We start from the raw sequence: 17,838 nt of genomic DNA, 5'->3' as shown, positions 1-17,838 counted from the left end.
TACCTTTTACTTATTTTGCATGGTCTCCCTCAAAATACTCTCCTCCACAATCAATACACCTCACTCAATCCATGTCCACTTTCTGAAGCAGTCGTGGTACGCTTCTTGCTGGATCACGTGAAGCGCCATCTGCAAATTTTGTTTTTCTCATCTATTGTTGCAAATCTTAACCCTTTCAATGGGGTTTCCAACTTTGGAAATAGAAAAGATCCACAGGGGCCAGGTCTGAAGAGTACGGAGGATTATGCAGCACAGTGATTTTGTTTATTGTGCATTAGTCATGCACCAACAGGGATGAATGTGTGGGTGTGTTAATAGTGGTGCAAGAACCATGAACTGTTTTGCCACATTTCGAGCCTTTTCCTTCTCACATTTTCTGGCAAGTGTCACATCATATCTCAATAATACTGTTGATTGACAGTTTGTCCCTGTGGTTTGAATTCATGACGAACTAATCCTTCAAACTCAGAGAATACTATCAGCATGGCTTTGACATTTGACCTGTCCTGAGGAGCCCTTTTTGGTTTTGGAGAACCTTTCCCTACCTTTTGTGAAGACTGAACCTTTGTCTCAACATCATAACCATAGACCCATGTCTGATCACTAGTTATGATTCTCCTAAGGAACATCTCATTCTCATTTGCACGACCCAAAAGTTCTTCACAGCTTGAGAGGTGAAGGTCATTCTAGTCGTGACTCATGAGCCATGGGACAAATTTGGGAACAAGATGCCATGTCAGGTTTTCATGACATGATCCAAATGAAATGTTATTTTCTCCTTCAGTCTCTTGGACAGTCAGTCTTCAATAGGCACACACAGTTTTGTTGACATTGCTAACCTGAGCATCCTCAGTAGGCGTCAAAGGACATCCTGAATGAGGGTCATTTTTAACTTCGGTACAGCCATTTTTAAAACTATGTCAACCATTCCTGACACCAAGTGTGGCTTAAACTCTCATCACCACAGGTTTCTTGTACCATCTGGTGTGTCTCTGTAAAGGTTTTCTTGATTTTAGCACAAAATTTAATGCAGATGCATTTCTTCTCTAACTCTGCCATCTCAAATTTACAAACTGTGCAGCACAATATTTTACTCAATATAGCACTGTTACACATTAAACACAGGCATGTGCAGGGATGTCAACTGCATTTTGCTCCAACATACCATTGGTGTGAAATTATGCATGTTCCAGAATTTTTTGAACAGACCTCATATTGTGCTCACCAGATTACATCAAAAGTGTATATCATTCATAGGTCTTAACAGCAGTTCTACAGGCAGAATGTGATACAATAAAGTGTCAATGTATTCCTGAAGTATCTCATCGTATCCTTTTTAGGCAGATTAAGGAAATAATAAACTGTCTTGAAACAATAACTTCTCATGGTATTGATAATATTTTTTACAAAACATTAAAACCTGTTATCATCCAGGCAAGAGTGTTATATTGTCACATAAGCAGTGCATTACTCTCTCAATGGAGTTTTCACATAGGCCAAAGTGCTTTAATGTTAGACCCCTTTATAAAGTTTTGTGTCATTGTATCCTGTAGCATTCTCTTCATCTCAGAGTAGCAACTCCACCTACAGAAGAGCTATAGAAACAAGCAGTGCCAGCAGAGGTGGCAGTTGTGCAGAATTATTTCATAAAAATAGTGTCAGAGATAACATGATCATAAAATCAAGCTCTCATTGTTCTCACTGCTTCCATGATAAATGCTGTTGATGTAGGAAGCAGCACAGTGCATCTTACGGTTTTGTCACAAAGGAGCTGGTTTCTGGTATGAGACATAAACGAAGATATCTTACTCTCAAAATATTTTACCATATATTTACTAAGTTAGGTAGGAAAATATTTGTGCTTGGCAAGACTGTCGGAATACGAATTTCAGAGTATCTGAGCAGTCAGCATCAAATATTCAGTACTGAGGATTAAAGTGTGGATCACAAATGGGAGAAATTCAAAAGCATTTTTCAGTATGTCTTCCGCGCAAGGTCGCAATGGATGGGAGAGACCCACTGAGATCATAAAGCCATATTAGAAGACTGCTACATAAAAAAGAGAGCTTCATCACAAATTCAAGAGATGTCAAAACATAGTTGAAAAACAAAAGCTGAGTGAAGTGAAAATGAATGTAAGGAGAACAATGAGAGAAGTGTTTGGTGACTTTGAAAGTAAAATTTTGTCAATTGATCTGAGTAAAACCATAAAATCACTAAGTGGTTTGAAATCACCTATTGATTCACTCAATGACCATACTGGCACAAAAACTGAGGACAACAGAGAGAAGGTTGAAATATGGTATTCAGTCTTCTGAAACTGTTTCACTACAGGAGATTGTAACATGGGTCCTCAGTCCATCATCATTGAGCATCGAAATGGTAGATATTTAGATAACTGATTGCAGATACAATAACTTAGTAGTGGAGAGACATCGGGACCAGATGAGATACCTATAAGATTCTACAAAGATTATGCAAAAGAATCAGGATCACATGAGATACCTATAAGATTCTACAAAGATTATGCAAAAGAACTTGCCCCCGTCTAGGAGCAGTTTATTGTAGATGACTGCAGCAACAAAGGATACCTATCAACTGGAAAAATATGCAGGTCACACATGTTTTCAAGAAGTGTCATAGGACAGATGCACATAGTTATAGACCTGCATTGTTCATGCCAATCTGTTGTAGAATTATGGAATGCGTTTAAAGAATTGTGACTATTTGGAGAACAAAAATCTCTTGTATAAAAATCAACATGGATTCTGCAAATGGAGATATTTGGAATCTCAGCTGACCCTGTTTCCTCATGAGATCCAAGGCACCATAGACAATGGGCTCAGGTTAATTCCATGTTCTTTGACTTCAGGAAGGCATTTGACACCAACCCACACTGTGATTTAGTGAAAAAAATGAGCATACTGAGTGTTGGACCAGATTTGTGACTGTATTCAAGACTTCCTTACAGACAGAACTCAACACATTGCTCTTAATGGAACAAAAATGATTGGTGCAAAGGTAATTTTTGGAGTACCCCAAGGAAGTGTGACAGGACGACGACTGTTTACAAGGTATATAACTGATCTAGTGGAAAGCACTGGGAGCTCCTTAAGACCATTTGCAGATGGTATGGTTGTCTATAGGAAAGTAGCAGCACCAGAAAATAGTATAATTTGCAAAATGACCTGCAGAGGATTGATAAATGATGTGGGTTCTGGCAGTTGACCTTGAACATAAATGAATGTAACACACAGCATATAACAGGAAATGAAATCCACTATTGTACAACTACACTATTGGTGACAAATTGCTGGAAACAGTATATAACATAAAATATCTAAGAATAACCATCTGGAACAACCTTAAGTAGAATGACCATATAAAACAAACAGCAGGAAAAGCAGATGCCAGAATGAGATTCATAGGAAGAATCATCCACAAAGGAAGTGGCGTACAAAGTGCTTGTGTGACTGATTCTTGAATGTTGTTCATCAGTATGAAACTATTATCATATAGGATTAATAAAAGAGAAGATGCAACAAGGAGTGATGCATTTCATCATGGGATTGTTTAGCCATTGCAAGAGAGTTAAAGAGGTACAGAGATGCTCAACAAACTCCAGTGGCAGATACTACAAGAGAGGAAATGTGCATCACGGAGAAGTTTACTATTAAAATTTCAGAGGTGCACTTTCTGGAACAAACAACATATTACTTTCTCCAACATACATCTCGTGGAATGACCATGACAAGAAAATTTGAGAAATTAGAACTAATACAGAGTTTTACCGACAATCATTCTTCCTGTGCATCATTTGTTGAGTGGAACTGGAAAGGAAGGATCAGTTAGTGGTACCAGACATAATTTCCACCTCACACAGTTAGGTGGCTTGTGGAGAATTAACTGTGCTTTTATTCACTGGATTCTTTATTATAGCTTGAGTCTGAAGTTGGAAGCCCGTTCTTCTTAACTGTGTCATTATTAATAAGAGTGGATTTCAATGTGATTTAACAGCATAAATATGGTTGAGTCAAATAATTCTCTTAAGTGGTAGAAAAAGGTATTTTCGAAGTAGACAGCTCTTTAACACTCTGATTCTATCCAGTCTATGTGCTGAAGTGCAACCTCTTAATGCAGCCACATTCATACGATTGATGGACCTGTACACAGATACCTGGTAATTACATCCTCTTGGATGATTTGCAGTTGCATTGTTTGTTATTGGCTGTAACAAATACAGTTTCATAGCAGTCATTCACTTACTTTGTTAATTACACATTCTGCACTGTACTTTTGAGTTCAGTTAGTCACAGTGGTGTCCTCAGAATGATGAAGTTACACTTTCACTACAGCAGCTCCTACATAGTTCACTAGTTATGACACTTCATAAAAATTATCTTCACTCAGAAACCCATAAATATTCATAAGACGTACTCGTGCTTTTACCTTTGGCAGCAGAAAGTTGCATGCCTGTGAGTGGGATGATCATGTGCAGAAGCTACAAGGGTTAATATTTAATATTCCATTAGAGATTGATCAGTACCTCAGATGGTCAAGGATGGAAAGAGGAAACTGCTCTAGTTTTTTGCAGAAACTGTCATAGTATTTATCTACAGTGAGGTATGGAAACTACAGAAAACTGTGGTAGGAAGACTAGATGATGATTAAAACTCACTCCTCTTGAATATGAGCCCATGGTTTTTAAATACTGAAAAATATGATATATGCACTTGGTGCCCATTCTTTTGTAATTAAAAATAGTAATTTTATTTACCATGAAAAATAAAAATTTAATTGTTTCCAGATTTATGTATTTGAAAGACTAAAGATTACATAACCATACATTCTTTGCAACTTGTTAACAACATAGCAATATGCATTCTAGTATCAGCATGTTTTATATTTCTTTCTTTTCCCTCATTCTCTGAGGTGTTTTTAAAAGGGAAAGCAGCATTAGTATTGGCCTCGTTAATAACTTTAAAAAGATCTGCATGGGTGCAAGGTTCATCAAGCGGGTGGTCCATATCTGACACCTCACCAACTCACACAGAACTTCCAGAAGAAGGCCCACTTCTGCTGTTGGCCTTCCAGTGCAGCACCCCCATCCCCATCCTATTCAAAGTTCACCATACAGATTAGTCTAGCTAATTGCCAGGAACTGGTTCTCTTGGAATGTCAGGTTTCTCTAGGTCAGTTCTCTATCTTACCATTTTGAACTTCTGGTCTGCACCCTCAATGACCTGCATTCCTTACATGGAGATTTTCCTGGATGGCAGGTGTTTCCCAATTGGTTGCAATCTGTCAGTTTCCACCTTTGTGCTCTCCACAGAAAAGTTTTACCACATAGCTGCTTTTTATCCACAATTAGCAACTTAATATTAAATAGTCAAAAATTACATTTTTCAAAGAAATTATTTTCTTACATCTATAAATACTGCATGAAACAATGGAAAGTCGAGGATGGAATAACAACAATATTATGAAAAGAATAAATTGCTACTCACCATAGAGAGGAGACACTGAGTTGCAGACAGGCACAATGACAGCCAAAAGACCTTCTTTTAAGGTACAAAATATACACACACATTCACACAAGCAGCACTCACAAACACATGACTGCTATGTGTAATGTTGAACTGTGCCTGATAGGAGCAGCAATTCATTGTGGGTAAGGAAGAGGCTTGGGAGAGGAGGGGAAGCAGGGTGCATGGGAGGGAAGTTATAATGCTGTTTATGGGAGAATGTAGAGATGCAGTTGAGACAGAGTAGGGCTCCTAGTTACAGTTAGGAGGTTTGGGGGGGATTACAGCACAAAAGGAGAGAAGTATTGAAGGGAAAAAGGAGTAGTGGGTGTGTAGGCATTATAGAAGACTGTGTTGTGCTTGAGTGGGAGCAGGTAAGTGGACAGGGACTAGTGTAGGTTGAGGCCGGTCCAGAGAGAGTTCCCACCTGCACAGTTTAGAGAAGCTGGTATTGGTAGCGAGAATCCAGAAGGCACAGGCTGTGAAGCAGTCATTGATGTGAGGAATGTTGTCTTAGGCAGCATGTTCAGCAACTTGGTGGTTGAGCTGTCTCTTGGCCACAGTTTGTCAGTGCCCATTCATAAGGGCAGACAGCTTGTTAGTCATCATGCCCAAATATAAGGCAGCACAGTGGTTGCAGCTTAGTTTGTAGATCAAATGACTGGTTTCATGGGTAGGCCTGCCTTTGGTGGGATAGGAGATGTGGTGACTGGACTGGAGTAAGTGGTGGTGGGAGAATGTGTGGGACAGGTCTTGCATCTAGGTCTATTTCAGGGATATGAGCTATGAAGAAAGGGGTCAGGAGCAGGGACGGACAAGGATATTGAGTAGGTTTGGTGAGTGGCAGAGGTGAGACAGATAGAGCATAGGATATTCCTCATTTAAGGGCACAATGAGAGGTGGTAGCAACCTGTTGGAGAATGTGGTTCAGTGCTCCAGTCCTGGAGGGTAGTGAATCACAATTCCATTGTGGGCAGACGGTGGGTATGTGGGAGGTGGGAGGAGACTGGAGAGACAAGACATGGAAGATCTGTTTCTGTATGAGGTTTGGAGGGTAATTTTCATCTGTGAAGCCCTCGTTGAGAGTCTTGGTATATTTGGAAAGGAATCTTCCTGTGCTACACAGTCTTGTTGTATTTTGATCTTACCAACACCCCCACCCTCTCTCTCTCTCTCTCTCTCATTCCTCCTGTGCCCCCCCCCCCCTCCCTTATTCCAGCATGCATATATTAATCTCACCTAATGTATTAACACCTGCTGTCCCCTCTCTTTTGACACATCCACCAACTACCGTTGCCTTTTTATTTACTTTTCTCTTTGATCTCACTGTATTTTCACATGGTTTTTAATTCATTTTGCCTTTCACTATTGGCCCTTTCATCATTCCGCCCATTTTATGAGTTTTTGCTTTGTAATATTATGTATTTCTACCTGTTTTCCTCCATGTATTTTTAAGTACTTTACATACATTTGCGTGTTTTTTTATCCTCCACTATGGATCCTCACTCCTTCCACCTGTGCCAATACAGAAATGGTTCCCTATACCTAGCCAGAAGCCACCCCACATATTCTTCCTGCTTTGATACCTAGCTTATGGAATCACCACAGTACCCTGACCATCAAATTACCCATCTCTGACTCCAAACCCCTCTTCCACAATGTCCTCTGTCTTTTCACATTCTGTTAGTCTATAGCCCTCACCAACTTAGTCTTGCAAAACCAAGTAAATCAGGCCCAAATCTCCAACCATAAAATTCTCCTACCCTGCAATTCCAAATTCCTGCTTCCCAAATGTCACATTAAAATTCCTGCCCTCCAGCATGTGCAACATCACCTCAAAAAACTCTAAACCTGTTCGTTTCTATGCCCACCTTGCACAAACACTATCCACCATCTCTAAAAGAGCCTCAGGATCTCCCTCACATCCTGCAACAATTAAAAAACCCTGCTCACAAATCTATTCCATTCGCCACATTCTCAGAAACTCCTATCCACCACCATACAGAAGCCAGAATCTAAACAGATCCAAAGCACTGTCATGAACCTTGCCTTCAAAAGCCTTAGTCCCACAGTCCTTTCCAAAGGCCTTACCTTTTGCCTCATTCCCAAATTTGTTTATGCTGTGCTTATTATAGACCTTCTCTCCTTCTCCTGGTTTATAAAGTGGAAACACTTTTTCACCACGAACTTTACCAATTAAACTCGACCCAAAACCAATACGGAACCCTGCCTGACTCAGTTCACTCCTCCATCCAACTGTGATGACCCCACTGCCCCAATATCAGTGCTTGCTCACTTTCCAGAATTTCTCAACCTAAAACTTTGACTCACCATCATTCCCCAAATCCCTCACAATCTAAATGAGTGTTACATCCACATAAATAACAATGGTGCACCATCTAAAACCTAATCCCAACCTTTTAATTCCATCTCCTGACAAAGGCTCCACCACTGTGGCTCCATCACCATGGTTTTGAACTGCAGGGATTTCTTTGTGGATGGACTACACCAGCTTTCAGATATGTCCACCTGCAAGCTGTGTCACAGTGACCCATATCAGAAATCTATCAGGATCTCCAGTCCCTTATCAGATCCTTACGACATCCCAAAACCCCTCCTCTGAGTCTATCTGTCTCCTCACACCATTCCTGCTCACAAATCTACTCCATTTGCCACATTCCCAGCACCCCTACCTTCTACATCCTTACTAAAGTCCATAAACCCAGCCATCCAGAATACCCCCTTGTGGCCAGTTAAAGTGCCCCCACTGAGAGAATCTCTCCTTTCATGGAACACCTAGGACTGGAGCAAATGAATCACATTCTCGTGGACCAGAGTTTCAACTGCCTCACGTGATGCCCTGGAATGAAGAATTTCCTACCCAGTATCTTTCTCACAGTGGTATTCCACCACCCACCAAACATATGTGATATCCTTGTCCTTTTCTCAGTCCCTTGCCTAGATGCATGACCTGTCCTGTGAATCCTACCACTGTCACCTACTCCAGTCTGGTCACAAGCATCTCCTATCCAATTGAAGGTCATGCTGCCCATGAAAGCAGTGATGTGATCTGCAAATTAAGTTCCAGCTACTGAGCTACTTTCTACATGGAGATAACCAACGAGCTGTCTGCCCACATTAGTGACCACTAATAATTTGTGACCAAGAGACCACTGCACCACCCAGTTGCTGAACATACTGCTCAACACAATATGCTTCACTTCAATGACTGCTTCACAGGCTGCACCTTCTGGATCCTCCCTACCAATACCAACTTCTCTGAACTGCACAGATAGGTACTCTCCCTGCTCTGTGTCCAATGGCCCTGTAATGCTCTTGGCGTCAACCTTTTCTAGTACCCACATACATTCCAGCATTACATATCCTTCTATTCTGCCATATCACCCACTAGTAATTCTCTCCTTCTCTGCCTCTATCTATTCCACTCCCTTCCCCAGGCTTCTGACTGCACCTAGCACAGCCTTACACTGTTCCCTCCTATCCCTGTATGCTCTCATAAACAGCACTACAACTTTCCCAACCCCATCCTACTTTTGCTCCCTCATTGGATAGCTGGTCCCATCAGTCCAGTTGTGACTCAGTCTGGCCACAGACAGTGGCCGTGTGTGTGTGTGTGTGTGTGTGTGTGTGTGTGTGTATGTGTGTGTGTGTGTGTGTGTGTGTGTGTGTGTGTGTGTCGGCGCGCGCGCGCGTGCATGCCTGTGTGGGTGTGTGTGTGAGCGCGCACACGCGCAGGCGGAGGGAGATAGGGAGGGAGGGAGGGAGTGGTGCTTGTGTGAATATGAGTGTATCTATTTCAGAAGAAGGCCTTTTGTCTGAAGGCTAAGATATATGTGATCTTTTTGTTGTGTCTGTCCGTGACTCAACATCACTTCTATATGGTGAGCAGCAACCCATCCTTCTGATAATACTGTTGTAAATACTGAATCCTACTAGCAGTATATTACTGCTTGTCATGCAGTTTGTATCAGATGCTGATGTTTCTCATATAGCTTACAGAACTTTTCAACCCATGAGTTAATTTGTAGTACGAGTGGCTGATGAGGAAGGCTTATAATTTTCTTTTTAATTGTTAGGGATTCTCAATTTTGTGTTTAGTGTTAGATGAGTGTTTGTTGTGTACCTCCAACCAGGGTACACAACTCCATTCTGAACCCTAGACAAGGAGGCAAAGTGTACGTGAAAAATATTTATGTTTATGTGACTGTATAAATGACAGTTCAACTGAAACATATTTTTGTCACCAGCAACAAAAACCATTAATGAGAAGTGAGTTCAATGAATCCAAGATCATTAAAAACAATTCTGTAAAATGTCCGTTTACCTGCTTTACACAATTTGCTCACTTCATGCTTCAGCTAAATAAATGCTTTGTTTACTTTAGGACCAGTGTCCTAGGAGATACTTCCATTAAACAAGAAGGAGTGAAAATGTGCAGCCTAAGCCAACACACTAATTTTGAGAGCTGCATATTATTGTATCACTTGCTAAGCTCTTCTTCGTGATTAGTGTATTTATGAGTTGATTCCATATTAGCTGGTTATCAAACTTCACCCCGAGGAACTGTACATGCTTTCAGCAGTAGTCTGTGGAAAATTTCCACACCTGTGAACCCGGTTCTGGATGTATACATAATACAGGTGCACATCAAATGGCTCAAATGGCTCTGAGCACTATGGGACTTAACATCTTAGGTCATCAGTCCCCTAGAACTTAGAACTACTTATACCTAACTAACCTAGGGACATCACACACATCCATGCCCGGGGCAGGATTCGAACCTGCGACTGTAGCGGTCGCACGGTTCCAGACTGAAAACCGCTCGGCCACTCCAACCGGCGTGCACATCATGATCAACACATTATAGGAGCAGTAGTGGTCAGTCAATCAGCAACTGGAGATGAAATCCACACACATGTTGCACATGCTGTGTCATCAGGAACCACTGGGAACCATCTGCTTGCAGCAGGACTTAAATCATATGTACGTCTCATCAACCTGCCATGACACCACCAAGTGTGACTACTCTGGTATCATGAAAGATTCGACTGGAAAGACAATCTGTTGTCATCAGTGATGAGAATTGGATCTGTCTATATGCGAGTGATGGATGTTCTAACCCATCCATTGGTCTGTTGGCTACTATAATCATAGTAATAAAGAAATTAGTAAACTTTGCAAACTACTGACAATGCTTGCACTTGTGCAATAAATATATATTGGTATGAACAAGTGCAGGTAGAACAAGTTTATTATTCCTACTTAACTTTGAATGCATCAAAATTGTTGTTTGGGTGTTGTCTAATGGTAGATACCCCTTCCTATGAAATGTAGTTGGGTTGTTACTTGGAAACATGTAAGTTGAAATAATATTATGATCCAGATTTCTTTCTCCACGTCCGCTTTTAAACTAATACTGAACTTGTTTTAGCACTAGGTAACACACGCTGTAGCTGTACAACATATCAGTTGTCTAACACAGCCAATTGAGACTGAAACATTTTGGCTCCATAGAGCAACCATGACAGACCCCATTTTACAAGTTATCCTACAATTGCACCACAGACTGATTCCTGCTACTGGTTGACAATTACAAACATATATGAAGTTTATGCACAAAGATTATATCAATATAATCAATGTTTATTAACCAAAGAGACAGAGTCAATTAATATTTCATAAATGAAAGCTTTTTCCTATCAATTTTAACTCTGGAATAATTATGGAAAGCTGTATATATGATTATAATACTGAATTTAAATATTCAGAACTTTAAACTATAGAGTATTAGCTACTCTAATACTTCATGAAAGAAAGAAGTGTGTTGAGCAGTTCTGTTACAATAGCCACCAAAAATTTTGTAAGCATGAACATGCAAACTAAATTCTGGAACTAAAAATGTTCAACTCAAAAATAATACCGATACTGGCTTATGGGATAGAAATCATGTGGATTTACCTAAATGAAAAGAACTTAGAAACATTGGAAAGAGTAAAAGCAACCTATATCAAAAGAGCATAAGGGGTAGCAAAAACCACAAGATCAAGATTAGTCTACCTTCTCGCCCGAGAATCTTTCCTCATAGAGGATCTAAGGTCAAGGTTCTTACTTCCCAACACATCAGTATCGGAGAACCTACTAAGATCACTACTCAAGAAAAGAGAGGAAGTACCAACGGAATTCTATGGATTCGGGGCCATGATCGACCGACTTGGACAGTAGCAAATTTTGAGATGAGACACGTACTTACAAGACTCGCAGTGCACGGATTCCACCATGAAATTTGTGCAAATACAACATACCATGAACTGTCAAACCTTTGCAAGTGTACACTATGTGGACAGTCTTGTGAGAGATACCATATAGAAATATGCAACAAGAGGACCAGATCAATTAGAGACTATGCAATAAATGGTTCAAATGATAATCTGTTATAATACCTGCACTGAATGTAATCTACTACTAAGAATTATTCAGACACTCAATACATCCCTGTAATTCACTCTCAAATGATTGCAATCTAATGTATAACTACAATGGCTATTTTGCTGCAATAAATCGTTTAAAAAAATGTTCAACTCTGATTTCTAAAGAACATTGTTTGAAAATAGATAATTGACTTTTTTAAAACTGAAATGTGTCTGAATTGTAGAGTTGGTGTGGTGATTAAATATTATTTAAACACATTATTTAAACACATTCAAGAGAAGTCAAAGCCTAGTTGACAAATGAAAGCCAAATGAAGCAAAAAAGAGCATAAGGAGAGCAATGAGGAAAGTGTTCATTGACTTTGAGAGTAAAATTTTGTTAACTGATCTGAACAAAAACTCTAGGAGTTTTGGTCCATAAAGTCAGTAAGCAGTTCAAATCCTCTGCTCATTGATTCAATAAGCATGCTGTCACTGAAACTGAAAATAACAGAGTGAAGACCTAAATACTAAATTCAGTCTTTGGAAATTGTTTCAGCATGGAATATTGTAGCACAGTCTCTCCTTTCTATCTATCTATCTATCTATGAATGTTGAAATGGCAGATATTGAGATGACTGATTGTGGAATAGAAAAGCAACTAAAATTGCTTAGTAGTGGAAATTCATCAGGATCAGATGTGATACCTATAAGATTCTACAAAGATTACATGAAAGAACTTGCCTCTCTTCTAGCAGCAGTTTATCATAGACTGCTGGAGCAACAAAGAGTACCTAGCAAGTGGAAAAAAGTGCACATCATTCCCATTTTCAAAAAGGGCCATAGGTCATATTTCATGTAATTATAGGTCTATATTGTTGACATTAGTTTGTTGTAGAACTATGGAATACATTTTATATTCAAGAATTATGATGTTTTTGGAGGGAAAAAATCTCTTGTATAAAAATCAACATGGATTCTGCTGTCAAAGATCTTGCAAAATCCAGCTTGCTCTGTTTCTCCATGAGCGACAAAGTGCTGTGAACAACGGACCCGGGTTGATGGCATTTCCTTGACTTCAGGAACGTATGTGTCACCATCTCACACTGCTGTTTAGTAAAAATAAATAAATAAAGAATATGAGCTTACTGAGTATCTGACCAGATTTGCTACTGGATTCAATACTTCCTTAGAGATAGAACTCAGCATGTTGCTCTTAATGAAACAAAATAGACAGATGTACCCCAAGCGTGACGGTACTGTTACTGTATACAATGTACATAAATGATCTAACAGAAAGTATTCAAAGCTCCTTAAGACCTTTCACAGTGGATACAGTTGTCTATAAGAAAGTGGCATTGTCAGAAGGCAGTATAAATCTGCAGAATGACCTGCTGAGGATTGAAGAATGGTGCAGGGTCTGGTAGTTGGCTCTGAGTGTAAATAATAGTAATATATTGTGCATACATAGGAAAAGGAATCCACTACTGCACAACTACACTTTTGACGAAGCAGTGGAAAACCCAGAATCAAATGTAACAATATTATGGAAAGGATAGTTGCTACTCACCATATAGTGGAGATGCTGAGTCGCAGATAGGCACAACAAAAAGATTGTCAGAAAGTAAGCTTTCAGCCAACAAGGCCTTTGTCAAAAATAGATACACACACATACAAATGCAACCCACACATCCATGACCACAGTCTCTGGTGCTGAGGTCAGACTTTGGTATTGTGTGTGAAGACAGGGCTAAAGGTGGGTAGAGTGCCTGTGTCTGTGAACAACATGTATCTCCAACCAGTGGATGGCCCAGTCCTCTTACTTATGATGTTGTTGTTGTGGTCTTGAGTCCTGAGACTGGTTTGATGCAGCTCTCTATGCTACTCTATCCTGTGCAAGCTTCTTCATCTCCCAGTACTTACTGCAACCTACATCCTTCTGAATCTGCTTAGTGTATTCATCTCTTGGTCTAACTCTACGATTTTTACCCTCCACGGTGCCCTCCAATGCTAAATTTGTGATCCCTTGATGCCTCAGAACATGCCCTACCAACCGGTCCCTTCTTCCTGTCAAGTTGTGCCACAAACTCCTCTTCTCCCCTATTCTATTCAATACCTCCTCATCAGTTACATGATCTACCCATCTAATCTTCAGCATTCTTCTGTAGCACCACATTTTGAAAGCTTCTATTCTCTTCTTGTCCAAACTATTTATCGTCCATGTTGCACTTTCATGAATGGCTACACTCCATACAAATACTTTCAGAAACAACTTCCTGACACTTAAATCTATACTAGATGTTAACAAATTCCTCTTCTTCAGAAATGCTTTCCTTGCCATTGCCAGTCTACATTTTATATCCTCTCTACTTCGACCATCATCAGTTATTTTGCTCCCCAAATAGCAAAACTCCTTTACTACTTTAAGTGTCTCATTTCCTACTCTACTTCCCTCAGCATCACCCAACTTAATTCGACTACATTCCAGGATCCTCGTTTTGCTTTTGCTTTTGTTGATGTTCATCTTATATCCTCCTGTCAAGACACTGTCCTTTCCGTTCAACTGTTCTTCCAAGTCCTTTGCTGTCTCTGACAGAATTACAATGTCATCGGTGAACCTCAAAGTTTTTATTTCTTTTCCATGGATTTTAATGCCTACTCCGAATTTTTCTTTTGTTTCCTTTACTGCTTGCTCAAGATACAGATTGAATAACATCAGGGAGAGGCTACAACCCTGTCTCACTCCCTTCCCAACCACTGCTTCCCTTACATGTCCCTCGATTCTTATAACTGCCATCTGATTTCTGTACAAATTGTAAATAGCCTTTCGCTCCCTGTATTTTACCCCTGCCACCTTCAGAATTTGAAAGAGAGTATTCCAGTCAACATTGTCAAAAGCTTTCTCTAAGTCTACAAATGCTAGAAACGTAGGTTTGCCTTGTGGTAGTTCAGACACCAACCATATGCTACGAACCTCACAGCCTTTCAGATCATGAGAGCAAAGCCATGAAGGACAATCAAAAAGAGCAAAAAGAGGCCATGACAAGTGTTTCTTGATTCAATAAGTTGTTCACTGGTTCTTCAAAGGTATGGGAAGCCCTATGGAGGACATCTGGCAAATGTGTCAGAGCACCTATATCTGCTTTGTTGAGGCAGGAGTGTCTCCACACTATGCCTGGGGATGTCATGCAGGCAATGGCAGAGTACTTCAGTCTGACCACTGCCAGTGAAAACCAGGATCCAACCATCTGCCACCATCAGGGATTAATGAAGAGGGATGGTAGGAATTTCCATTTCAACAACATCAAGGACTACAGCTGCATCTTTTCTATGTGAGAACTAGAGTATACATTGTCTTGAGTGAAGGAGATTACAGCAGGTGAAAATCAAATCCCATGCAGCATGTCGTAGTACCACAAACAGGATTCAAAGGAAATCCTCGTGTCTCTTTTTAATACAACTTGGTTGACAGGGGACTTTCCTGACTTCTGGAAGAAGTCAGTTCTAGTGTCCCTTCTGAAGCCAGGAGAGGTCCACACATTGCCCAGTAGTTTTGGTAGGTGGGCCTCACTAGCTTAAAAAAATACCTAAAATGAATAGTCAACTGCTGTCTGACTTGAGTTCTATAAATGTGGGAACTACTTATTTGCTCCCAGTACGGATTTCATAGTTATCATTCAGCCCTCAACTACCTCACTATGCTGGAGGTGGAAAAGCAGCAATCTTTCCTATGTAGACAGTGCCACATGTGTATCCTCTTCAATCTTGAGAGGGCCTATAATACAACTTAGAAGCATCATAAAGTGGGACAGTTTCACAGCTGGGGCTTCTGAGGACATCTATCAATATTTATATGGTCCTCCCTTTTCAGATGATTTTTTTGATATGGGGTTGGTGGTGCTCTTTCCAAGCAATTTGAGCAAGAGAATGGCATTTCTCAGGAATCTGTTATAAGTATGACTATTTGTTATTGCCATCAGTGTATTACTTTCACGATTAAGTCTCCCATTCAATGTTCATTGCTTGTGCACAACTTTGCCATATTCTGCTCATCCTGCAATCTTGAACTACCACTTGTCAGTTACAGTTAACATCATAACAGTTGGAGATCAAATGGTTTTAAATATTCTCCAGAGAAATGTATTTGTGTTAATTTTAATAATTCTTGTCACCCTTTTAACATGTTTATTGTTACATTGAGTGGCAATGTTCCAAATTATAAAACTTCAGTGAGGTTTCTGGCTCTTACGTTTCCTGAGTGGCTGATGTGATTACCATATCTGAGGAATATTAAAGCCAAAAGTTTAAAGGAATTTAACATGTTTTATAAGACATTTGCCTTGACTATGGATGAATGGCTTAAGGTTTGTGGCTCAGCTAAGTCTTCTTATCAAGATCATCAGTTTAGTTCACCATGAGAGGATTTTGTTGCCAACATGAGCATATAGGACAAGTCTAATTCCCAGCCTCTGTGCTGAGGCTGGTGAACCACCACTCCTCATCCAACAACAGATCCTCATGATGCATTATGTGTGCATCTTACTCTGCCCCCCACAGTCTCTAGCATTCAATGCTGCTGCCCACCCTCCAATGGAGAGATTGTTTAGAATTAGGCCACGAGCAACTAGTCCATTCAAGATTCACATTCAGCAGACTTAGTGGCTCTTAATGTGGATCATATTTCTATGTTTTTTCAAGGTTGGAGTCATTTGTCACCTTGATTAATAAGGTGACTAAGAATTACTTTACATTTATCAGTGTACAAAAAGAATTTTACTCCGGGCTATACTTTTAGATCAATTTTTTACAGAATTTTTCTTTGTGCACTGTGACTGTATGGTAATTTACACTAATAGGTCAAAAAGGGGAGGTAATTACATTGGCTGTACTGTGTTACTTCTAGAATGATTCACTTGCCTGGTACATTCACAGTGTGCGACACTGAATTATATGCAGTCTTAAGTGCGCTGGACCAGATGTTGTGTCTTCCTCATCTGCACCAACTCCTTAAGTGCCCTTCTGACTACTCATCACATATATCTCCACCAGAAAAGTATCTCCAATTGATCCACAGCATCCACAGCATTCATTTACAAAGGCAGAGCAAAGAGGTGTCATTTTGCTGGGTACAAGAGCATTTGGACATTCAGTATAATGAAGTAGTGAATGAAGCAGCTGAAAAGGCCTTCTGGGAAAATACTCTTACAATTTCTGAATGTAATGCCCCTGTACATGCGGGTACCTCACTGTTGAAGCTCAGGAACGTGTCTGTGAGAAGAGGACTGGTTAGGGTTGAGGAACAACAAGCTGCAGTCAGTGAAACCAGTGACATAGCTGTGGAAATCCTCAAAAAAATGGCTCTGAGCACTATGGGACTTAACATCTTAGGTCATCAGTCCCCTAGAACTTAGAACTACTTAAACCTAACTAACCTAAAGACATCACACACACCCATGCCCGAAGCAGGATTCGAACCTGCGACCGTAGCAGTCGAGCAGTTCCGGACTAAAGCGCCTAGAACCGCTTGGCCACCACGGCCGGCTGTGGCAATCCTCCTTCCAGCCACTGCAGCAGGTGGAAGTTCTCTTAACATGCCTTCAGATAGTCCTCTGATAAATGAATTCCTTCTCTGGCTGGAGGATCCACCAGTATGCACTGCTTGTGGCGTAGAGGTATCTGTATACCACATTTTAACAGTATGTATTTTATGAGAAGCTGTGAGGGCTGCCATCTACTTAGCAGCCTACATGCCCTCTATTTTAGGAGATGATGAATCAAATATGATCTGTTTTCAGTCCTCTCAGTAGTGTTTTAGGTAGAAGATTTTAATACGTTTCCAGTGTAGTTGCTTCATCTGTTATGTTCCCATTGCTCAACCAAGCACA

Source organism: Schistocerca cancellata, chromosome 7 (genome assembly GCF_023864275.1).
Source record: "Schistocerca cancellata isolate TAMUIC-IGC-003103 chromosome 7, iqSchCanc2.1, whole genome shotgun sequence".
NCBI lineage: Eukaryota > Metazoa > Arthropoda > Insecta > Orthoptera > Acrididae > Schistocerca > Schistocerca cancellata.
This window is presented reverse-complemented; position numbering follows the sequence as displayed.